Below are 18,899 nucleotides of genomic sequence, written 5' to 3'. Positions count from 1 at the left end.
GCAGCACTCTTTACAATATATGTAATCACAGTGAACTTTTAATACAATTACACTTAAGGGTGAGTTTTTATTTATTTTTTCCTCTTCTCCTTTTGTCTTTTTAAATTTTATTTAGAGATACAGCACTGAAACAGGCCCTTCGGCCCACCGGAGTCTGTGCCGACCATCAACCACCCATTTATACTAATCCAACACTAATCCCATATTCCTACCACATCCCCACCTTCCCTATATTCCCCTACCACCTACCTATACCAGGGGCAATTTATAATGGCCAATTTACCTATCAACCTGCAAGTCTTTGGCTGTGGGAGGAAACCGGAGCACCCGGCGAAAACCCACGCAGTCACAGGGAGAACTTGCAAACTCCACACAGGCAGTACCCAGAATTGAACCCAGGTCACTGGAGCTGTGAGGCTGCGGTGCTAACCACTGCGCCGCCTTCTGAAGGTGCTGACTCCTGCTTGGGTATAGCAGCATGGATGCAAGCCACTCTCCATGATCTCACGTGGAGCTTTGGAGGAGCGACAAGATTTAGATATCCAGCTACACAAATTACTAAAAGCCAGTATAAAAAGTAATCAAAAAGGCTTGAGCGTGCTGGAATGAGAAGTGATGCTTCAGTTGCACAAAATTTCGACGCAGCACCCCCACCCCCCCACCCACCCCTCATATGGCAGCAAGTATGGAGATGGGCGGACACGTAAATTTGCACTGCCGACTGGCGTGCTGATTTACTGGCACCATTCCTTACCCCCCGTGCTGATTTACTGGCACCATCCCTTACCCCCCGTGCTGATTTACTGGCACCATCCCTTACTCCCCAGCCATTTTCCCGGAGGTGGAATGGGTTCAGTAAGTAGCCAATTAAGGGTGGTTAAAGGCCTGTTAAGGTCTACTGTTAGTGGCTGACTAGAATTTGTTGACTTCCAGGCCTCCCGAGGTGTCGGGGACTAGCCCAGCTGCCTGGAGGCATCCTCCCAGCGGCTACCCTGCATTTGGGGAGGTTGGGTGGGTGGGGGTTGCCCCTCTCCACAATGGTGTCCCAGCTGCTGGAGGGGATTTTTAAAGTTAATTTAAAGAGTTTAAAAAATTGGAGAGAATACACCTCAAGATGGAGGCACCCTCTCTTTCTCTCTCTCTCTTATTTGAACTGCAGGCTGCTGCTTCTTCAGTGCTGGAGGGTCTCCTACCGGCCCTCCAGCTTCGGGAGCCCACCTGCCATACTTAATGGGATAGCAAAGCTGCCCTGTGGCCACTCATTGGACAATTTGGGGAAAATCACTGGCAGGTGATTATTCCCCAAACAGTGCGGGATCTGGACCCCCATTTGACCTCAGTGTTGGGGTCCAGACCCAAAGCCCAAAATGCTGCCCTTAGTCAAAGTCCATTTGGATTACTGCATTGACTTTTGGGCATCAAATCTCAAGAAATATATCTTGACCTTGGAAGGGGTAGAGTGTAGCTTCACCAGAATGATGGCGCTTAAAGGATTTTACAAGGTTGAGGGGTGATCTAATCGAGGTGTTTAAAATAATCAGCAGACTTGATAGGGTACAAATAAACTATTTCCTCTGACGAGGGAATCCAGAACAAAAGAGCATAATCTTAAAATTAGAGCGAGTCCACATAGGAGTGAAACCAGGGGCAGGATTTTCCCTGCGGGTTTCTGAACCTCGCCATCAGGCTGGAATGTGGGTCAAAAACCCGGTGTGTGGGAAACAGTCACTCTGTTTTTTTCCCTGGGTTGGCCAATTAATGGCCAGCGGGCAGGTTTATTGTCCGATTAAGGATGGCGGGAAGGCTCTTGAAATCAGAGGCCTTCCAGCTTGAAAGGAGCAACAGGCTGCAAGGGGAGGTAAATAAGGGAGAGGGCGCTTCAAGATGAGGCGGCCTCTCTCCAACTTTTTTTTTAATATAAAATTTTTTAAAAAGCTTTTGCAGCCAGGCCACATTCTGTGGGTGGGCGATTCTCTCCACAGGACAGCCTGAGGCTGCTGCTGCACAAAGGCAGGCAGACAAATGGCTCTAGACCTGCATGGAGTGCTGGCCCCGGGGTCTGCCACCCAGAAGCTGCCTCCAGGCACCTAAACTGGCCCCCACCACCTGTGGGAACCTGGAGGTTGACTGGAAAATTCCAGCCAGCCTTCTTAAATTGGCCATTTACTGAGCCATATCAGCTACCTGCCACATGTTCAAGGGTAGCCCTGCCACTCCCCCACTCTGCCTCCACAAAAAATGGCCCGTAGGCAGGATGGAGCTGGGAACCAGCATGCCAGCTGGTGGGGCTATTTTTAAGCTCACTTTTACACCACGGTGCTGTTAGGAAGGGAGTTCCAGGATTTTGACCCAGCGACAGTGAAGGAACGGCGATATAGTTCCAAGTCAGGATGGTGTGTTTCTCACACAAAGTGTAGTCGCGATCTGCAACTCTCAAAAGGCTGTGCATGCTGGCTCAAAATCTTGCAATCCTTTGCCTCTGCTTTCTTGTCAACCTTTTGGAGGCTACTTCAGAAAACATGTTCTATTATTCTGCAGATATTCAAGCATTGCCCTCCAACAGGCCTAGGAAAGGGGGCAAAAAAGGTTAGCATAAGTTAGAACAGTGATGCACTGAGATTAGTTTGGTGTCACGCAAGGCTCAGAATTACGATAAATATACCTTTAATTTGTTACCAAAAGCATTTATAAGCACTGTAACTAAGGTTTTGTTATAACTAAGAGAAAGAAAATGGAAGGAAATTACTCCTTCCAACAACGAGTGGCAGACCTGTAACCTCCAGTACCTTAACCTAAGCTCAAAACAATGGTCCAAACACCACATGATGGTTGAGGCAATCCTGGCTAACATTTAGCAGGAGACCATTCCTCTCTCCCATGCTTTCTTGAGGTTTGTTTGAAACAGTTTTTGTTTAAAACTCAGCTCATTTAAAAAGTCCTCTCCTGTGTTATAAAAATCCCCTCAAGGGTTTTTTAAAAAAAAAAAATCCCTCCCCCAAGCTAGTTCTTAAAATCTCTCTTCCAAGTTTTCAAAAATTCTTTCTCCTAGCATTTTTTTTTAAAGATTTATTTTGAGCCTTGATAAAAATCCTGCTTCCAATTTATTTTTTCAAAATCCCTTTGCCAAACATGTTTGTAAAATCCTTCTACTAAAGTTCTCATTCCCTGTTATTAAAAGAACTTGCTGTTTTATAAACCTGCTATTTGAGAAACCTGTCCAGTTTCCTCATCTTCCACAAGCTGCTCCCCACATAGCAGCTCCAATCCTGTAGGACATAGTGTGGAAAGAAAACGGTTCAGGAATGAGAGAGAGCGAGAGAGAGCGCGAGAGAGAGCGCGAGAGCGAGCGAGCGAGAGAGCGCGAGAGCGAGCGAGCGAGAGAGCGCGAGAGCGAGCGAGGTACGAAAGAGGAAGAGGAGAAAAGTGAACACCTCAATTAAGTCTCCTCTCAGCTTCCTCTGTTCCAAGGAAAACAATGCCAGCCGATCCAATCTTTCCTCATAGCTAAATTCTTCCAGTCCTGGCAACATCCTCATAAATCTCCTCTGTACCTTCTCTAGTGCAATCACATCTTTCCTGTAATGAGATGACCAGAACTGTATGTAATACACAAGCTGTGTTCTATACAGTTTGAGCATTACCTCCCAGCTCTTATATTCTATGCCTCAGCTTTTAAAGGAAAGTATGTCATATGCCTTCTTAAACTTGTCCTTCTATCTTTAAGGATCTGTGGATATACACTCCAAGGTCTCTCTGTTCCTCCACATATGTTCATATGCACTCAGCGTCCTCCCATTTATTGTGTATTCCCTTGCCTTGTTGCATCTCCCAAAATGGATTACTCGCCCTTCTCCAGATTGAATTCCATTTTCCACTTTTCTACCTAACTGACCAGACCATCTATATCTTGCAGCAGTCTAAAGCTTTCCTCCTCTCTGTCAACCACACAGCCAATTTTTGTATCATCTGTAAACTTCATCATGCCCTCTACATTTGAGTATAAATCATTAAAATAAACAAAAAAGCAAGGGACCAAGTACTGCGCCCTGTGGAACCATGTTGAGCATCACAAGGAAGAAACATTCAGGGGGGGCGTGGTAAGGGCACAGAATGTATTCTGGGTAGGGGACATCAACGTCCATCACGAGTGGCTCAGTAGCACCACTACTGACTGAGCCGGCCGAGTCCTGAAGCACACAGCTGCCAGACTGGTGGTGAGAGAACCAACAAGAGGGAAAAACCTACTTGACCTCATCCTCTCAAATCTACCTGTCGCAGATTGGTAGGAGTGATAACTGGACAACCCTTATGGAGATGAAACCAGTCTTCACACTAAGGACACCCTCCATTGTGTTGTATGTACCACCACCGTGATAAATGGGATACATTCAGAACAGGTCTAGAAACTCAAAACTGGGCATTCATAAGGCACTGTGACTCATCAGCAGCAGCAGAATTATATTCCACCACAATCTGTAATCTCATGGCCCAGCATATTCCTAACTGTATCAATGCTATCAAGCCAGAGAACCAATCCAGTTCAATGAGGAGTGTAGAAGAGCATGCCAGCAGCAGCACCAGGCATAACTAAAAATGCAGTGCCAACCTGGTGAAGCTACAACACAGGACTGCATGCATGCTAAACAGTGGAGGCACCATTCTATAGACAGAACTAAGTGATCCCACAATCAACGGATCAGATAAAAATTTTGCAGTGCTATCACATCCAGTTGTGAATGGTGGTGGGCAATTAAACCACTAACAGGAGGAGGAGGCTCCACAAACATCTCCACCCTGAATGATGGCCGAGCCGTTTGTTTGAATGCAAAAGACAAGACTGAAGCATTTGCAACCATCTTCAGCTAGAAGTGCCAATTGGATAATCCATCTCGGCCTCCTCCTGAGGTCTCCTCCAGAACTAGCCAAGCTATTGCATTTCAGCTACAAACACTGACATCGATCTAAAAAAAAAAGTGAAAAACTGCCAAGGTGTGCTTAGGTGTGGATTTTCACATGGCGGGCTCGGATCGGCATTGCTACTGGATTCGTCGAAGTCATGCAATTTGTCTGGATCTGAATATTCTGTCCACTAAAAGCAGGTCAAATCCAATCTGGCAAATTACCGCCCCATCAGTCTGCTCTCAATCATCAGCAAAGTGATGAAAGGTGTCGTCGACTGTGCAGTTACTCACCAATAACTTGCACATTTGATGCTCAGTTTGGGTTCTGCCAGGAACCACTCAGTTCCTGACCTCATTAGAGCCTTGGCCCAAACATGGACAAAAGTGCTGAATTATACAGAGGTGAGGTGAGAATGATTGCCCTTGACATCAAGGCAGCATTTGACCAAGTGTGGCATCAAGGAGCCCTAGAAAAATTGAAGTCAATGGGAATCAGGAGGCAAACTCTCTATTGTTTGGAGTCCTACCTAGCACAAAAGGTTCAAGCTACTGGAGACCAATCATCCACAAACTGAAGAAGGCAGCTCACCATCACCTTTTCAATGGCAAGTAGGGATGGGCAAAAAATGCTGGCTTTGTCAGCGATTCCCAAATCTAATGAAAGAATTGCATTTATACAGTATAAATGTGCCTAGTCCCATCCTCTTGATCTCTATAACTTCCTTCAGCACTACAACTTCTTCCAATTTCAACCTCGTGTGCATCCCCTCCTTCACCCCACCATTGGCAGCAGTTCCTTCATCCATAGGTGCACTCTCTTGCATCCCTTCCCGAAACTCCTCCACTTCCCTATTCTGTTAAAGCCCAGCACTTGAACCACGTTTTTGGTCACCCTTCCTAATCCTTTCTTCTTTGACTCGGTGTCCAGTTTTCATCATGCCTCTGTAAAACGCCTTGAAATGCTTTTCTACATTAAATGCAACATGTTTGAAAGCCCCCATTACTAACTCTGAATTACATTTTCTGCCAGGTGAGCAGAGGTACACAGGTGCAAAGTTCTCCGATTTGAGTTTTAAAATGACATTATTACTATTGTACATAGCTCCACATCCGTTAAATTCTACTACACCAGCTGAAAATGAATACAGCATTAGGTTTCTACCAGAGAAACTCCTTCAGTTGCAAAGCTCACTTGCACCCCTCGGTGGGGAAAGCATAGTATGTCAGGTGGATTTTATAACACTCATAAAAGTGTTCTTATATTCAGATTCAACCTGAAGCTATTGGATCCATCAGTATGCTCACAATAAAAAAAGCAGCAATCCCTTCTGAATGTGATGCTTAGAGGCATTAAATATATGGAAATGGTATGAATCTTGAAGAAATATTAAATTTTTCACATCTGCCAACTAAGAAAACTAGCAGCTCAAAAACAGCTCTGAATATAGATGTATGATATGTGAAGACAAGGAGTGTAGCTGAAAGTGTGGTGGGACCCAGGCGTGACATTACTTACATGGTAGGTACATCTAACCTTCCATCACTTTTACTGCAGTACAAAAAAAGCAGAAATTTGAGGGGGTTGTGAATGCTGAAAGCATGCAATTTATTTTCTATTGGAGTTTTACCTCCACACCAAACCCCCCATGGTCCCCCATCACTCCACCAAGAATATTTTGCTTCTGGACACTTTTCAGTGTATTTATTGGCATTTTGGAGTGTACACGAACACTGTATGCGAACTTCAGTACATTTTGTTTAAGTTATCATTATCACTCCAACAACGCTTCCTATTTCTAAACCTTCTCAATTCTACAAACAAGGACAGAGTGTGAAATCAAGGCAATTAGGTTTATTCTCACCAGGGAGGATCAGTGTTATCTCAAAAAATAAAAGTAGCAACCAGTACTGAAGCATAGGACTATAGCCAGCCATGCCCCATAAAGTTCCCTTTGAAGAAAATAGAAAGTTAAGACAAAGAGTGGAGGAACAAGACAAAAAAAATATTTTAAACACAATACTACAGATGTGGGCGCATTAGAGTAGTAGAGCCAATAGAGGTCAGCAAGGACAGGATAGCTGAATAGGAAGGAATATAAGGACAGTAGAGTTTTGAACTAATTGAAGTTTGCATATGCTAGAATTATGGAGCCGGACGAGAATATTGCAGAAGTCAAACCTGAGGATGATGAAAGTGTAGGTGAAGCTTTCAGTAGCAGTTGGGATGAGGCAAGGACTAAGATGAGCAAGGTGGAAATCGACAGTCTCTATGATGGATAGGATATGGGGCTTGAAAGTCAATTCGGATTCAAACACAATGCTGGGATTTCTGCCAGCTTCAGCTTAAGTACGCAAATGTTGAGATGGGTGGAATCAAGAGCTTGGGTGCAGAGTTTCTGCCTGGAACAGAACAGGATTGCTTTAGCTTTGGTCCTACCAGTATTAAAAAAAAGGTTTTTGGCTCATCCACATCCTGACCAAATGTGGGTTCACCCAAACTATAAAACTATCCCTTCTGTTTCAATGGGTTTGCTATGTATTTCCGACAATTTCTGTTTTTATTATTGTAATAAGTCAGTAGAATATTTGATACAAGGACTGCTTGGTTCTCTTGTACGACAATGGGGAGTAGGTAATAAAATGATAGTGAAACGTGGGATTAGGACGTGATAGCTAGCTATGCTGGCAAGGATGTTACATAAACCATAGCGAGTTTGGTGAGTGGAAGCAGATCTTTGATGGGCTGATACTTTCAAATAATAACGATCTATTCATCTGCAAAGGTTTGTGCAACGATTTTGTCTCTCAGACATTTAGCTGTCTTTGGCATTTTTTTTTTAATTCATTCATGGGATGTAGGTGTCATCTTCTTCCCAGAAGGTTGACTGCCATAGATCTCCACCTCTGTCTGTCCTGTGCTGTCCTTACACATTCTGCATAGGTCAACTGCATCCAGTCCATTATATCTGTCATCCATTTTCTTCTTCTCTACTTCCCTCTCCTACATTTTCCTTCAATCTTTCCTTCCAATAATTGTCTCGGTCTACCTTCTGCTCTAATTATGTTTTTTTTAATTCATTCATGGGATGTGGGCGTCACTGGCTATGCCAGCATTTATTGCCCATCCCTAATTGCCCTTGAGAAGATGGGTGGTGAGCTGCCTTCTTGAACCGCTGCAGTCCATTTGGGGTAGGTAGACCCACAGTGCTGTTAGGAAGGGAGTTCCAGAATTTTGACCCAGCGACAGTGAAGGAACGGCGATATAGCCCGTCAGGATGGTGTGTGACTTGGAAGGGAACTTGCAGGTGGCGGTGTTCCCATGTATTTGCTGCCCTTGTCCTTCTAGTTGGTAGAGGTCGCGGGTTTGGAAGGTGCTGTCTAAGGAGCCTTGGTGCGTTGCTGCAGTGCATCTTGTAGATGGTAAACACTGCTGCTACTGTGCGTCGGTGGTGGAGGGAGTGAATGTTTGTAGATGGTGTGCCAATCAAGCGGGCTGCTTTGTCCTGGATGGTGTCGAGCTTCTTGAGTGTTGTTGGAGTTGCACCCATCCAGGCAACTGGAGAGTATTCCATCACACTCCTGACTTGTGCCTTGTAGATGGTGGACAGGCTTTGGGGAGTCAGGAGGTGAGTTACTCGCTGCAGGATTCCTAGTCTCTGACCTGCTCTTGTAGCCACAGTATATATATGGCTACTCCAGTTCAGTTTCTGGTCAATGGTAGCCCCTAGGATGTTGATAGTGGGGGATTCAGCGATGGTAATGCCGTTGAATGTCAAGGGGAGGTGGTTAGATTCTCTCTTGTTGGAGATGGTCATTGCCTGGCACTTGTGTGGCGCGAATGATACTTGTCACTTATCAGCCCAAGCCTGGATATTGTCCAGGTCTTGCTGCATTTCTACACGGACTGCTTCAGTATCTGAGAAGTCACGAATGGTGCTGAACATTGTACAATCATCAGCGAACATCCCCACTTCTGACCTTATGATTGAAGGAAGGTCATTGATGAAGCTCAGATGGTTGACCTCCAACAACCGCAACCATCTTCCTTTGTGCTTGGTCTGACTCCAGCCAGTGGAGGGTTTTCCCTCGATTCCCATTGACCTCAGTTTTGCCAGGGCTCCTTGATGCCATACTCGGTCAAATGCTGCCTTGATGTCAAGGGCAGTCATTCTTACTTCACCTCTCGAGTTCAGTTCTTTTGTCCATGTTTGAACCAAGGCTGTAATGAGGTCAGGAGCCGAGTGGCCCTGGTGGAACCCAAACTGAGTGTCACTGAGCAGGTTATTGCTAATCAAGTGCCACTTGATGCAGTAGCATACTGCTTTTATTGGGCCCAGATTCATTTTACCCCCAAAGAGCCTGTTAATTATATATTAATTGTATTTAATTTATGCAGGTGTGTGCTTTAACTGGCACTTCACTTGTGCTCCTATAAATAGGAAGACAAACTATGGTTGTTGGGTTAGGAGGTCCATGTTTGTAATGCGTATCTCTGTAAATAAAAGCTTATAAAAATAGTGTAAAGATTGACTTCAATTCTATCCTTCATCACCTGGCTTTCTGGAGATATAACAGAGCCAATCTATATACATTGACCACATAACTATCACTCCCTTGCTTATGAACGCACGCATCCTCCCACGAGGGAGCTACGAGGGTGGGGGTGTCATCACAACTCGTTAACTTACTCCTTATATCCTATCCCATAGTGAGTCCCACTAACCTATCACTAGAGACTTGGTTCACCTTCACTGGCTTCCTTCTAATATAATGATTTTAAAATCCTCACCATTATTTATAAAACCCTCCATGGTATTGCCTCAGCATACCACTGTAACTACAGCCTCCACTCACACTGCTGTGTGTGATCCCTCCCTCCAGTTCAGAGCCTTTCATCCATCATGGCCCTACTTCTGGAAATTGATTCTTAAATTATATGGCCTTTCTCCACCTTTTCCTCTCTTCAAAATACTTACCTCTTCCATTTTACCTTTATTCACTCATCACCATTTTTCCCAAGTCATGCTTATTGTTTGATCTCGCCCTTTGTGAAGTGCCTCGGCAGATTTTACAAATTTGAAGGTGCTATGTAGTATTATTCTTGCATTGTTCTTGTAGGAAAGGCCAATTCCTTTTACTAAAAAAATACAAGTCCTGATATGACCCCCTCCATATATTCCACAACAAACCATGGAAAAGCAATCGAGAAGAGGAAACAGGAAGAGTCACGCAACAGAAACTGTGGGCTGAATTTTACGGGCCCCTCGATGTTGGGGGTCGTGGTGGGGGGGCCCACAAAATTCGTTGGGGAGAGGCCCGCCTCGACTCCCGATGTCGAGAATGCCCCACCGGATATTAGCGATGGCAGCGAAGCCTCGTTGCAGCTTCCCCGCCGCTTGGTGGCGAAGCCTTCATCTAAATATTTAAATTAGCATTAATGAAATGCAAATCAACTTGCCTGCCAACGGCAGCCATCCCACGCCGGTTTTACGTCCAACCATCCCCGAACCGCGCGCCTTCGGAACTCCATCGGAAATGAAAAGAAAAAGACCATAGGGGGGTTGGGAAAGAGCCTCCATCTTCTACTTGATTATTCAAAACAAATGAAATGTAATATTGTCGCTAAGGACTTGAAGCCCTTTAAAAATGGCGCCGGACGCATAATATCACGGGGGCTGTGCAGCAGCTTCTGTAACGGAAGGCAGACGCTTTCACAGTGCGCTGCCGCGCAGCAATGCGCTGATAAAATTCAGCCCTGAAAATCATTAATATGGTAACTCATTGCTGAGGTATTTTATTTAATAAAACATCAACATTTTCCAGGTACTCCCCCAGTGGCTCTATTGGTTAAGGCAGTGTGCAATTATTACAGACCAGAATGTACCAGGATTGGTTCTTGTCTGTGCTGAGTTTACTGATCTCAACTGGCAAAACATTAAGTGCATTAGTATCAGCCCCAGCTTCCCTAATCTAGGGAGAAAAGGGGGAAAAAAAGCACTAGAGTTCCTACTCCTAATTGCTATCCAGTGATCTATGCAGAAATATGAGTGTGAGAGATCAGGATCTGGCTTAGCAGGGGTCCCCCACCACAGTCAAATAACCTACCGAAATTCACGGTCTAGACTCACTCAAGTAGAATCTCCAGTTGGATAAAGTGCCACACAGAAACCGGCACCTGCACAACTGCACCTAGCAAAGGGGATGCATTCCTTTAAGAGAGGAGAAGGGGGGATACTTTTAGAAAATTTCTAGGAACACACAGACCACTGATAACATTCATGAAATCTCGCACATTGAACAGCAGGAATTAACTGCTCGAGTTGGGCACTGAGGAAGTGTGCTGCAGTTGAATGATCTTTACTGCTTAGCAACCAGGTTGCAAGTATCTGAACACTATCTGATTACAGTCACGAATCACTGGTATGACACATCGGCGTGATTCTGTTTTTGCAGCAGTGCAAAGTGACAGGAGTGAATGCACAGATAGTGATGAAAGTAGGCTGCTGTAAAGCTTGGTTGAACATATTGAAAATCTTAACACAATGTATGTCAAATTACATATAATGCATTTACATGAATGCTGGTCAAAATAATCCTTGATATGATGTATCTTTGTTGTGAAGTGCATTGTGTAGTTAGCACATCTTGCCAGTTTGTATTAGAGATTTCTAGTGGAGATTTTATCTAAGGAAATAATATACACAAACACACACACACGTACAAGATTCTTCTGGGGAAGGGGACTGACGTGGAATTTTCAAGTCCTGTGATAAGAATATGTACTAATACAAGTCACAAATTTTATAATTAGAACCAACAGGAATAGCTATTTTCAGATGTTGATCAGCTACTATTTATAGTTACAAACACCATCACTGACGGCATCTGCCCATTCTTGTAGCTTACTTATTACAACGCATTTATCAACTATAACAGTACCATGGGAAAGGTCAGTTAAAGAGTATATTATGCTTCTGGATTGTACACTTTTTCATTCTCAGTGCCAATGGCCAACCCCACAGTGAGCCTTCCCTCCCTGTGAAACGGAGTATGCCTTTACACACACAATATCTAGTAATGTAGCTAGCCCAGAGGTTGACTGGAAATCACTGTTGGTATAATAGAAGTTTTTAAATTATGAAAAGATGGGACAGGGTAGTTATAAACAGACCTTTTCCAGTAGTTGAAGGGTCAAAAACAAGGGGCAATAGATACACGATTAAATGTAAATATCTGGAACAGAGCGCAGGAGACAGTTCTTCACATGGAGGCCCTGGAATTCACTTCCGGGGTTAATGGTTGAGGCAGAAATTAACATTCAAGGTTATGTTGTATAAGTGGATGAAGGAAAAATGGACTGAAGGGATATTGGAACCAGATGGGTGAATGTGTTAAGAGTTATTTCCTCAGCTGGAGAGCAAATGTTAAAATGGACTGGTTGGGCAGAATGGCTTGTTTCCAAGTTGTAACTCCAATATATTTCTATGTATTTATGTCAGTACACAGGGCTGAATAGCATCCTTCTATGCTGTGATTTCTTTTTTGACACTGTTTATTTTTAAATAGTCGTTTGGTAGTACAGAACTTGAGAATTGCTGAAAAGACAGACATGTTGTCGAACCTTTTCATCTTGCACTCATCAGGATAATACTCAAGAATAACCAATGTAAGGGAAAACAACAACTTATACTGTATGAGAAGAGAGTGCTGATTGGTTGGCAAGTGAACTCTGATTGGTAGAGGCATTGCCATGGAGAATGCACCAGTTTACAGTGACTGACAGTTAACTGCCAAGCTTTGTTTGAAATTTAAACCAGGCAGCTTGACTCTGATCAAGACATTGCCCTGAGGAATGAACCAGTGAATGGCTGTCACTTATTTTGTTTAGCTGAAACTGGCACAATGTGTGTACATGTTCTTTCTGTCTGCAAAAAACAGAGCCCTGCGTATTCATATTTGTAGTTTCCAGTACACACAAATGCACCACACTGTGAGCCCTACTGACAATCTTAAATTGGTTATCAGCGTAATTCTTAGCACACTGCAGATTATTTAGCAAATGTTGTCCAATTGCGGAGTCACATCTAATGTGGGACACTGTATTTGAGTTTTGTAAGCATGGGCTGGTTGGGTATGGCCTGTACCTTGCCCGTTGCGAACAGCAGAAGAGACATGTTGTTTGATACGATCTGCCAGTCTTTGGGACATACAGCCTGTATACTTAGCATCACACTGGCGCTGAAATTCATATATCACGTTACTCACTTGTGTGATAGGCAGGACGTCTTTTTGGCTTGACAGCAGCATCCTGTTCATGACGAACAGCACATGTGTTGCTACTGCATAGTAGCAGCGTGAAACAGCTAGCTTCACCTAATGCTCAAATTTTTGGGATACATTACCCTTCCAGAGTAATTTGAGGTAGACTGGACACTTTTCAGGGGCTGGAGGAGATTACAGAGGTAGGGAGGGGCAAGGCCATGGAGCGATTTGAAAATAAAGATAAGAATTTTAACATCAAGATGTTGCTTGAACAGGAGCCAACGTAGGTCAACAAGCATAGGGATGATAGGTAAATGAGACTTGGTGCGAGTTAAGACACAGGCAGCAGAGTTTTGGATAATTTGGGGGTAGAATGTAGGAGACCAGTCAGGAGTGCACTGGAACAGTTAAGTCTAGATAGAGGTAACAAAGGCACGAATAGGGGTTTCAGCAGATGAGCTGAGACAAAGAGAAGTCGGGTGGTGTTACGGAGGTGAAAACTGGTGGTCTTAGTGCTGGCATGAATATGTGGTCGGAAGCTCATCTTGGGTTGAATGTGACACCAAAGTTGCAAACAGACTAGTTTAGTCTCAGATTGTTGCCAGGGAGAATGATGGAGTTGGTAGCTGTGGAAAAAAGAGTTTGGAGCAGTGACTGCAAACTATAGCTTCAGGCACCCAATATTTAATTGGAGGAAATTCTGCTCATCCAGTACTGGATGCTGGATAAGCAGTCTGATAATTCAGCAACATGGAAGAGTTGAGAGAGGTGGTGGTGAGGTAGAGCTGGGTGTCGTCAACATACATGTGAAAACTCATGCTTTGCTTTCAGATGATGCCAGCGAGGGGCAGCATGTAGATGAGAAATAGGAGGAGACAACAGAGGTAATGGTACAGGAGCAGGAACAGAAGTCATTGCAGGTGACACTCTGGATACAATTAGATAAGTATGGGACCAGGTGACAGCAGTCCCACCCAACTGGACAACAGTGGAGAGGCATTGGGAGGATGATGTAAGGAGTATAACAAAAAAAGCAAATGAGCCGAGGGCATAGATAGACATGCGGCAGTATAATAATCATAGCTATTACAGAAACGTGGCTATCAAAGGGACAGGAATAGCAACTCAACGTTCCTAGTTACAGGGTTTTCAGACGCGAAAGGGAGGGGGATAAGAAAAGGAGGGAGAGTGGCAATTTTGGTCAAAGAAACAATTACAGCAGTGTGGAGGGATGATATGTTGGAAGGTTCATCAAGTGAGACCATATGGTTTGAGCTACAGAACAAAAAAGAGGCAATAAGACAGCTATAGACCCCCAAACAGTCGGATGGAAATAAAAGAACATATATGTAGGCAAATCTCTGAGAAGTGCAAAAACAAGAGGCAGTAATAGTAGGGGACTTTAACTACCCCAAAATTAACAGGGGCAGTTTTAGTGTGAAAGTAATTGAGGGAGCAGAATTCTAAAGGTGAGTTCAGGAGAACTTTTTTGACCAGTATGTAGCAAGTCCAACAAGAGAGGGTGTAGTTTTTGGACTTTGTTTTAGGAAATGAAGATGGGCAGGTGGAAGTAGTGGCAGTGGGAGAGCATTTTGGTTGTTGTGATCATAATTTAGTCAGTTTTAACATAATTACAGTAAAGGACAAGGATACAACAGGAGTTTGAGTTCTCAATTGGGGCAAGGCCAATTTTACTAAGCTGAGGAGTGATTTAGCGAAAGTGGACTGGAATTAGCTGCTTGAAGGTAAATCAGTGTCAGAGCAGCGGGAGGCATTCAAAGGGGAGATTCAAGGGTTTCAGAGTAAACATGTTCCCACAAAGAAAAAGGGTTTGGCAGCCAAATGTAGAGCCCCAAGGATGTCAAGAAGCTTACAGGGTAAGATAAGGCAGAAAAGGAAAGCTTATGTCCAACACCGAGAACTCAGTACTACAGAAAGCCAAGAGGAGTATAGGAAGTGGAGGGGTGAAATCAAAAAGGAAACTAGAAAAGCAAAAAGAGCGAGCATGAAAGAATATTGGCAAGCAAAATCAAGGTGAACCCAAAGATGTTTTATCAATACATTAAGAGTAAGAGATTAGGGGCCATAAAAGACCAAAAGGGTACCCTATGTGTAGGGGCGGAAGATGTCAGTATTTTTCTTAATGAGTACTTTGCGTCTACCTTCACAAAAGAGGAGAACTTTGCAGATATTGTAGTTAAGGAAGAGGGTTATGAAGTATTGGATGTGATAAACATAGGGCGAGAGGAAGTATTGATGGGATTAGCATCCTTGCAAGTTGATAATAATCACCAGGGCCGAATGAAATGTACACCAGGCTGTTAAAAGAAGCGAGAGAGGAAATAGTGGAATAAAAACAAGAAATGCTGGAACCACTCAGCAGGTCTGGCAGCATCTGTGGAAAGAGAAGCAGAGTTAACGTTTCGGGTCAGTGACCCTTCTTCGGAACGAGCAAATATTAGAAATGTCAAAGGTTATAAGCATGTGAGGTGGGGGTGGGGCAAGAGATAACAAAGGAGAAGGTGTAGATTGGACAAGGCCACATAGCTGACCAAAAGGTCATGCAGCAAAGGCAAACAATATGTTAATCGTGTGTTGAAAGACAAAGCATTAGTACAGATAGGGTGTTAATGGACAGAAGATTGAACAGCAGCAAGTACAAACATGAAAAAAAACAGTGGGTAAGCAAACTGAACAAACTAAGATGAAATGAAATAAACAAAAAAAAAATTGTAAAAAATGTAAAAAAGAAAAAATAACTAAAAATAAAAGAAAATGGGGGGCCCGTCATGCTCTGAAATTATTGAACTCAACGTTCAGTCCGGCAGGCTGTAGTGTCCCTAAATGAGATGCTGTTCCTCGAACTTGCGTTGATGTTCACTGGAACTTTGCAGCAAGCCCAGGATAGAGATGTGAGCATGAGAGCAGGGGGGAGTGTTGAAATGGCAAGCTCAGGGTCCTGCTTGCGGACTGAGCGGAGGTATTCCGCAAAGCGGTCACCCAGTCTGCGTTTGGTCTCCCCAATGTAGAGGAGACCACATTGTGAGCAGCGAATACAGTATAAAACATTGAAAGAAGTACAAGTAAATCGCTGCTTCATCTGAAAGGAGTGTTTGGGGCCTGGGATAGTGAGGGGAGAGGAGGTAAATGGGCAGGTATTACACCTCCTGCAATTGCAGGGGAAGGTGCCATGGGAGGGGGACGAGGTGGTGGGGGTAACAGAGGAGTGGACCAGGGTGTCGCGGAGGGAACGATCCCTTCGGAATGCTGACAGGGGAATGGAGGGGAAGATGCGTTTGGTAGTGGCATCACACTGGAGGTGGCGGAAATGGTGGAGGATGATCCTTTGGATACGGAGGCTGATGGGCTGGAAAGTGAAGACAAAGGGAACCCTATCACGGTTCTGGGAGGGAGGGGAAGGGGTGAGGGTAGAGGTGCGGGAAATGGGCCGGACACAGTTGAGGGCCCTGTCAACAACAGTGGGGGGGGGGGGGGGAATCCTCGGTTGATGAAAAAGGAGGTCATATCAGAAGCACTGTCATGGAAGGTAGCATCATCAGAGCAGATGCGTCGGAGACGGAGAAACTGGGAGAATGGAATGGAGTCCTTACAGGAGGTAGGGTGTGAAGAAGTGTAGTCGAGGTAGCTGTGGGAGTCGGTGGGCTTATAATGGATATTAGTAGACAACCTATCCCCAGAGATGGAGACAGAGAAGTCGAGGAAGGGAAGGGAAGTGTCAGAGATGGACCATGTAAAGGTGAGAGAAGGGTGGAAATTGGAAGCAAAGTTGATAAAGTTTTCCAGTTCAGGGCGGGAGCAGGAAACGGCACCGATACAGTCATCAATGTACCGGAAAAAAGAGTTGGAGGAAGGGGCCTGAGTAGGCTGGAACAAAGAATGCTCGACATATCCCACAAAAAGACAGGCATAACTAGGAGAAGGGTCACTGACCCGAAACGTTAACTCGGCTTCTCTTTCCACAGATGCTGCCAGATCTGCTGAGTGGTTCCAGTATTTCTTGTTTTTATTTCAGATTTCCAGCATCCGCAGTATTTTGCTTTTATTTTAGGAAATAGCGGAAGGTCTGACCATCATTTTCCAGTCCTCACTGGATACAGATGTGGTGCCGGAGGACTGCCAACATTGTACCTCTGTTTAAAGAGGGAGCGAGGGAGAGACTGAATAATTACAGGTAGTGGGCAAATTATTGGAAACAATTCCGATAGGACAGATTGTCACTTAGAAGGGCATAGATTAAAATCAAGGATAGTCAGCATGGATTTGTTAAGAGAAGATCTTGTCTGACCAACCTGATCGAATTTTTTGAAGTCACAAGTAAGATAGATGAAGGTAGTGCAGTTGATGTGGTCTACATTGATTCTAGCAAGGCTTTTGACAAAGTCCCACATGGCAGACTGGTTAAAAATTAAAAGCCCATGGGATCCAGGGAAATGTAGCAAGGTGAATTCAAAATTGGCTCAGTGGCAGTAAACAAAGGGTAATTTTTGATGGCTATTTTAGTGACTGGAGGGCTGTTTCCAGTGACGTCCGCAAGGCTTAGTACTGGGTCCCCTGCTTTTTTGTGCTATATGTTAACGATTTGGGCATAAATGTCGGGGGCATGATCAAGAAGTTTTCAGATGACACAAAGGGAAAATGGGATTAATATAGGATTAGTATAAATGAGTGGTTGATGGTCGGCACGGACTCGTTGGGCCGAAGGGCCTGTATCTCTCTAGGACTCTAAAGATTGACCATGTGGTAGATGGGGTGGAGGATAGCTTTAGGATGCAGGAAGATATCGATGGACTGGTCAGGTGAGCAGGAAAGTGGCAAATGGAATTCAACCTGGAGAAAAGTGTGAGGTAGTGCATTTGGGGAGGTCAAACAAGGCAAAGGAATACATGATTAATGAGAGAATACGGAGAGGTGTGGAAGAAGTGAGGGACCTTGGAGTGAATGTCCACAGATCTCTGAAGGTAGCAGGACAGGTTGATAATATGGTTAAGAAGGCATATGGAATCCTTTCCTTTATTAGCCGAGGCATAGTATACAAGACCAGGGAGGTTATGCTGTAACTGTATTAATCATTGGTTAGGCCATATCTTGAGTACATACGAACATATGAATTAGGAGAAGTAGGCCATTTGGCTCCTCCAGCCTGCTCCATTATTCAAAGATCATGGCTGATCAGTTTGTGCCTTGAATTCCACACTTCTCTCCTCTGGAGAGAAAAAAAACTTCTCTTCATCTCTGTCCTAAAAGGGTGACTCCCAATATTAAAACAGTGCCCCCGAGTTCTGAACTCACCCACAACAGGAAACATCCTTTCCACATCCACCATGTCAAGACCGTTCAGGATCTTATAAACTTCATACAAGTTTCCCCTCACTCTTCTAAACTCCAGTGAAAACAAGCCCAGCCTGCCCAACCTTTCCTCATAAGACAACCCACTCATTCCAGGTATCAAACTGGTAATCCTCCTCTGAACCACCTCCAACACATTTAATTCCTTCCTTAAATAAGGAGTCCAAAGTTGCACACAGTATTCGAGATGTGGTCTCACCAATGCCCTGTATAACTGAAGCATAATATCCTTACTTTTATTTTCAATCCCTCTCGGAATAAAGGATAGCATTCCATTAGACTTCTTTATTACTTGCTGTACCTGCATACTAACTTTTTGTGACTCACGCACTAGAAGACAGAGATCCCTCTGCATCTCAGAATTCAGCA

The 18,899-nt window shown here is 44.2% G+C and overlaps 1 protein-coding gene across 2 annotated transcripts in view; it reads right to left on the bottom strand.

Moving 5' to 3' along the window:
* The window catches only part of zc3h12b (zinc finger CCCH-type containing 12B), a 100,960-nt gene that overhangs the window by 42,928 nt on the left and 39,133 nt on the right, over nt 1–18,899 (bottom strand). The gene's annotated exons all lie outside the window — the stretch shown is intronic.

Source organism: Heterodontus francisci, chromosome 15, assembly GCF_036365525.1.
Source record: "Heterodontus francisci isolate sHetFra1 chromosome 15, sHetFra1.hap1, whole genome shotgun sequence".
NCBI classification, from domain to species: Eukaryota; Metazoa; Chordata; class Chondrichthyes; order Heterodontiformes; family Heterodontidae; genus Heterodontus; species Heterodontus francisci.
The sequence above is the reverse complement of the archived record's forward strand: the minus strand, read 5'-3'. Positions and strand labels throughout refer to the sequence as shown.